This window comes from Bidens hawaiensis, unplaced genomic scaffold, assembly GCF_021521415.1.
Source record: "Bidens hawaiensis isolate Kalapana, Puna unplaced genomic scaffold, B.hawaiensis_p1.1 tig00001758_1, whole genome shotgun sequence".
Lineage (NCBI taxonomy): Eukaryota > Viridiplantae > Streptophyta > Magnoliopsida > Asterales > Asteraceae > Bidens > Bidens hawaiensis.
This window is the reverse complement of record NW_027491099.1, coordinates 2,026,385-2,032,179: the sequence shown is the minus strand read 5'-3', so window position 1 is coordinate 2,032,179 and position 5,795 is coordinate 2,026,385. Positions and strand designations below refer to the sequence as shown.

Genomic DNA, 5,795 nt, shown 5'->3' with positions numbered 1-5,795 from the left:
ATCTAAGTTAAAAACATAGAAACACCGACATGTTTAGTGGTGGGATAGGTTTTCAAGTTTGCTTTTGTTATTAGATGGTATATGATGCTACTTTTATGGATTAAATGTTGTAAATTTAATTAATGTATATAAGATGCATATCTATAGATGATTATTCAAATGTTTTATTATAGTAACTCTTATACTTTAGTTTTTGTTATTTAGGTTACTAAATTGTAATTTTAGGTGTTTTGAATTATTGGTTCGTTTATATAGTCACGGGTTTAATATAATAATAATAATAATTGTTAAATCGACCGTTAAGTTAAATAGTAACAATTTGGATTTGCATGTTATGTATTATAGAATTTGGATTTGGTTTTAATGTTATTGGGTCTAGTCCAGCTAGTATATTAAAAGGATCTGACCCGACCCATTTTGAGTATGGCTTGTGTGTTCATAATATGGCCGGTTAACGGCGGTGTTGTTTTGGGTGTCCTAACGAATTGTCCTAAGCTAACTCGGGCCTAGAACTGAGGGTGATCTTTTGTAAAAAAAAAAAAAAGTTAGGACCTAAAATTGGGGTTGTTCAGTTATGTCTCTGTTGCCGAGGACCATTATGGCCTTTTATTACTTTGTGGGTGTCATGTGTAACTTTGGTTTTGATGGTTAGAAAATCGGTTTTCAGACATTGATTTAACCTAGCTAGCTGCCATCCAGAAGGTGATGAAAGTAGTTGTCTTTGTTTAATCGTAGGTATCATAAGAATTCAAAGTAACATGATGTCCTTTGATTATTGTTTGCATATCATCTGTTTTTGCTTTGTCATTGATCAAGTGAAGAAAGCACTGGAAAGTAATAGTTTCCAGGCTCTTAAAACCTACGGTCGTGATCTTGCCGACCAAGCTGGAAAGTTTGATCCTGTTATTGGGAGAGATGAGGAAGTTAGGAGAGTGATTAGTGTTCTATCAAGAAGAACAAAGAACAACCCTGTTCTCATCGGAGAGCCCGGTGTAGGCAAGACTGCTGTTGTTGAGGGATTAGCACGGAGGATTCAAACAGGTGAATCTCAACAATGTACGTGTTGTGGCGTTAGATATGGGGGCGTTGGTTGCTGGAACCAGACACAGAGGTGGGTTTTGAAAGAAGCGGAAGAATCAAAAGGGAAGGTGATATTATTCATTGACGAGATGCATCTTGTTCTTGGAGCGGGTCGAGCCAGTGGGTCCATGGATGCGGCAAATCTTTTCAAGCCTATGCTGGCTAGGTGCATTGGAGCAACCACTTTGGAAGAGTACATGAAACATGTGGAGAAGGATGCGGCCTTTGAGAGACGTTTTCAAAAGGTCTTGGTGGCTGAACCGACACCATAAGCATTCTTAGAGGGTTGAAAGAGAGATATGAAGGCCACCATGGTGTTCGGATTCTTGATTCTGCTCTTGTGGCTGCAGCTCACTTTCAAGCCTGGTATAACTAATTTCTAAAAAAAATATTTAGTAGTTGTTAAATGTAGGCTTTAATAATTAAAAAAAAGATGAGATTATTCAGGTTTCAAGTTTCTTATATATTGAGGGTTCCCGCTCTCTTGTAATTACAAAATTTAGTCAAGATGTAGTCATTTACATAAACCTGTTGAAAATTGTATGCAGCACGTTTCTTGCCGGATAAGGCTATTGACCTTATGGATGAAGCATGTGCAAATGTGAGGGTGCAATTAGATAGTCAGCCTGCAGAAGTCGATAACCTTGAAAATGTAATGCTGACAGAGACTGGTATACCAGTCACCAAGCTGGGGACCAATGAGAAAAATAGGCTTATTGGTCTAGCCGATCGGTTGCATCAACGAGTTGTAGGCCAAGATCAAGCTGTAAATGTTGTAGCCGAGGCAGTTTTAACTGGTGTCGGGAAAACCGATCTTGCTAAGGCTCTTGCAGAGCAATTATTTGACGATGAGAAACTTTTGATCAGGATTGATATGTCTGAATACATGCTGCAATACTCTGTGTCCCGGCTAATTGGTTCTCCACCCGGGTATGTTGGTTATCATCAAGGGGGCCAACTTACAGAAGCGGTGAGGAGAAAACCTTACAGTGTAATATTATTCGATGAAGTAGAGAAAGCTCATGAATCGGTTCTCGACATTTTACTTCAAATGTTGGATGGTGGAAGGTTGACCGACGGTCAAGGCCACACCGTTGACTTCACTAACACAGTAATTATCATGACTTCCAATCTCGGTGCTGAACATATGTTGAATGGGTTGTCAGGGAAGACCACAATGGTTAATGCTCGTGAAATGGTGATGCAGGAGGTGAAGAAGCACTTTAAACCCGAGCTGTTGAACAGGCTTGATCAGCTATTCACTATCAAAGGATCAGCTAAGAAAAGTGGCCAGACTTCAATTAAAAGACGTGGCTGCTCGTCTCGCTGACAGGGGCGTTGCTTTAGGTGTTACAGAATCAGCTTTAAATTTTATACTAAATGAGAGTTATGATCCGGTAAGCATAAAAAAATATTGTTAATTTTTATATTTGATATATATACATGCATCTTACTGACTGAATTGGTTTAACATGTAGTTAGTTATATGGGGCCCGCCCGATCAGGAGATGTCTGGAAACGAAGGTTGTGACTAAATTATCAAAGATGTTAATTAGTGAAGAGATTGATGAAAACTCAATGGTGTATATAGATGCAGACATGAATGGTGAAGATTTGAGTTACACTGTGGAGAAAAGTGGTGAACTGGGGAATGTTATAACCGGGCATAAGTCTGATATACTGATTCAAGTCCCTACTATTTATTGATCAGGAGGTAGTTGATGTCGATGAAACAGATGTATAACCTAGAAGCACAACTGGTCTATTTTTATTATTTTTGGGTTTAGTTTTTAAGGAAAAGAGAGACATAATGTTGGTTTCATGGAGAGTCATGATTATTAAATGGTGAAGGTTTAAAGGGACGTTATGACCTTTTGGTTAGATCGAACTATCATGAGTACTGTTTATTCATAGGAACATGTTGATTCAAATAATAGTTACTAACGAACCATTGTGATTGTTCGGTAGGGATGCTACTTGTTACAAATAACATATAATTCTGTCACGCATCACATGCTCCGCTCGCATCAAAGAAATATACGGTTATCGCAAATGGTTCTATGTATGGTGCTCTAGCTGCACAAAACAAACGTACCCAGAGGAAGGAACGTTTGTTTGTCCTCCAGACTACGGTAACACAAAACCTAAATTCATGTAAAAAAGAAACGATTATCAAATATATATCTTCAATGTAATTTGTAAAAGATATTGTGTCATGCAAATGGTTCTATGTATGGTGCTCTAGCAGACTCATCAACAATAATGAATGTCACAAAATGGTTGTTACACGAGGTACACCGACCCCAAAGTTATACCATCAGAGATGCTCTCAAAGATATATGTACCATACACCTTCGAGCTGACAAATAGACATGCCATATCTATCATTGTCAGAAACACTGCGAGCACGCCTATGACAGCTCAAACACAGGCTGTCAACACTGATGCAATAACAAGTCACATACCCCGAGACTTCAGATCCAAAGTCAGGTACTTCAAAGAGGCCCCAAGAACTGTCACCAGGTAACCGTATAAACATATCAGCATTTAACAAGTAAATAACCGATTCATTTACAAACAACATATGTTCCCAACAAAAAGCTCAAGGAATAAGGCAGCAAACGCGTGTATGGCAGCCATCCTTTTTTTTTTTTGGTAAAATATAATGTGTAGGCAATACCTAAATTGTTAAATCTTAGACAAGTGAATCAAGAACACCAAATCAAATATTGCATAAAACGTTTATGCAACTCCTTTTTATATTAATAAGAAACAAGCTAGAACATAATTCATACTGCAAAAATAAAAGAAAACTAATGGCTTATATAGGCCTTACAAAGTGCATCATACTCAAACTCAAAGTACTAATCTGACTCCAACTAAAATAGTAAACAAATAAATAAACAAAACATAATTCAAACTTCATACAAAAGATAATGATAAAAATTAATTTAGCTATAACTATTATCTTGATCTCCTCCAAGACACTCTCTGAGACTAAAACCGAACCACTGTAAGGAATTGCCGGGATTCAAGCATGGGATTCAAGTATCGTCATGACTGGGTTAGAGATGTCTTATGGGATGTGCTTAGGCGTGCCGGGATCTCAGCCAAGAAAGAGGCACCTGTTAACTTTCTGACTGATCCGCGAGAGGGAAGATCTACCTTGCGTCCTGCGGACGTTCTTGTGTTTGGCTGGGCAGGGGGTAAGCATGCGTGTGTTGATCTCACTGGGGTGTCCCCGTTGGTGGGGCTGAGAGACAGTGGCTTCGTACCGGGACACGCAGTTTTGAGAGCGGAATCTAGGAAGGTTGCTAAGCATGAGGCAGCGTGTTTGGAGAATCAGCACGTGTTCATTCCCTTTCCTTCGACACATTTAGATCCCTAGCTCCCGAGGCGGTTCGCTTCTTGGAGCGAGTGCATAAGGTGGTCTACAGTGACTCGCAGAGCCCGAGGAACCAAGGATTTATATTTAGTAGGATAGGCTTTGCAATTCAAAAGGGGGATAGCGGCGCAGCTTGTTGCTCGCTTACCCATTATCCAGATGTAGCTCGCTTTGTGTTATATAAAATATTAAAACTTAAAAAAAAAAAAAACCACCCTTATACTTTCCCTATTAACCGTTCGGGTCTGGTATTGCACCAAGTTTTACATGAACTATACTAAAATATAAACATATCAAAAAATATATAGCCTAATAGCAGGTACATGCCATGCATATAACGTCTCTTATAAAAGACAACTGCTAATATCCGGATAGGTTTTTTTGAACCTCTGTGGAGACCACTTGCTAACCACAACATTTTGGTAGAAGCCAGACTAGACGACAGCGGTTTGTTATATGGTAGACATGCACAAATCGATAGCATATTGCAATATGCAACATATATATGCTGCACACAAGCATATTAGGATTTTTTATTTTTTCTTCAAACTAGTAGGTTTTAAAAAAATAAAGTGGGTTTTAGGTGTTCCTCTATCTAAGATAGAGGAATTGATCTAATGGCGCCCGACTCAGCAATGACATGTTAGTTGGAGATGACTGGCAGAGCCGTCTCCAAGGATTTAAATACATCGGCCAAGCCGAAATAAAAAGGCCCGTAGGCCTTAACGAATATAGAAATATATAAGCTAGTTTTTATAAACGACGATTAATGTTATAACAATATATATAATATGAATGTAATAGCCAAATTTTCAAAACGCTAAAACTTAATGCTTATACGAGTTATTAATACAAAATTTATTAAAATTAATATAGTTATTTTAATATAAACTTGTTTTTTCTAAAATCGTTTAAAGGATTTTAAATGGTATGTTGAATAAAAGTTAAGGTTGAAGAATAATTAAAACAAAACTAAAAAGGGTGAGTGCGTAACTAATAGATTTAATTATGAAATAAAGAGAATGGGCTATTTTTACCATAACTTGAAGCTTAATTTTGTTGTCTCTTCTCCACCAAGAATTTCCGGCATTGACGGAGGTAAAACTTTATAACCAAAGGGTCAAAACCAAAACTTTATACTCATTAATATGCAATTATTTCTTTTGATCAACGTAATATAACACGAGAACGATCGTATACTTTCTCAAAATAAAAATATATATAAATATGAAAACAAAAGGAGAAAAAAGTAAATTAAAAACAAAAAACAATTAAATCCCGAAAATACTTATAAATACAGTTGTTGAATGAAATAAATCAAATGGTAAAT

The 5,795-nt window shown here is 37.3% G+C and overlaps 1 pseudogene; it reads left to right on the top strand.

Annotated features, from left to right (window-relative positions):
• Positions 1 to 761: 761 nt before the first annotated feature.
• Positions 762 to 2,787, top strand: LOC143597047 (chaperone protein ClpB1-like; annotated as a pseudogene).
• Positions 2,788 to 5,795: the final 3,008 nt, after the last annotated feature.